Source organism: Dendrobates tinctorius, unplaced genomic scaffold, assembly GCF_039654945.1.
Source record: "Dendrobates tinctorius isolate UK_male_01 unplaced genomic scaffold, ASM3965494v1 ptg000103l, whole genome shotgun sequence".
In the NCBI taxonomy this organism is placed as follows: Eukaryota; Metazoa; Chordata; class Amphibia; order Anura; family Dendrobatidae; genus Dendrobates; species Dendrobates tinctorius.
The window spans coordinates 38,239,736-38,240,208 of NW_027361771.1; positions in this window are offsets into that span (position 1 = coordinate 38,239,736).

The window sequence follows — 473 nt, forward strand, 5'->3', positions numbered from 1 at the left end:
TGTATACTGTTTTCTTCCCCAGGTCATCAATGCATTGGAATGCTAAGTTAGTAAATCACTTTCCACCAGGAGATTGCCTAAGCCTTTTTCTCTGTATCCCAGCAATTCTTAATGGGCTTTTTAGATGAAAGTAGGGTCAGCTCGGGTTCTGGTACAGGTGCTAATCAAAAAATTAGATTATCAAAAATTTTATTTATTTCAGTTCTTCAATACAAAAAATGAAACTCATATACTATAGTCATTACAAACAGAGTGATCTATTTCACGATGATTATGGCTTACAGCCAATGAAAACCCACAAGTCGTCATGTCAATAAATTAGAGTAATTAACAAAAAAACACCTGCAAAGGCTTCGTAAGCGTTTATAAAGGTCGCTTAGTCTGTTTCAGTAGGCTTCACAATCATGGGGAAGACTGCTGACTTGACAGATGTCCACAAGGCAGTCATCGACACACTCCACAAGGAGGAGGGT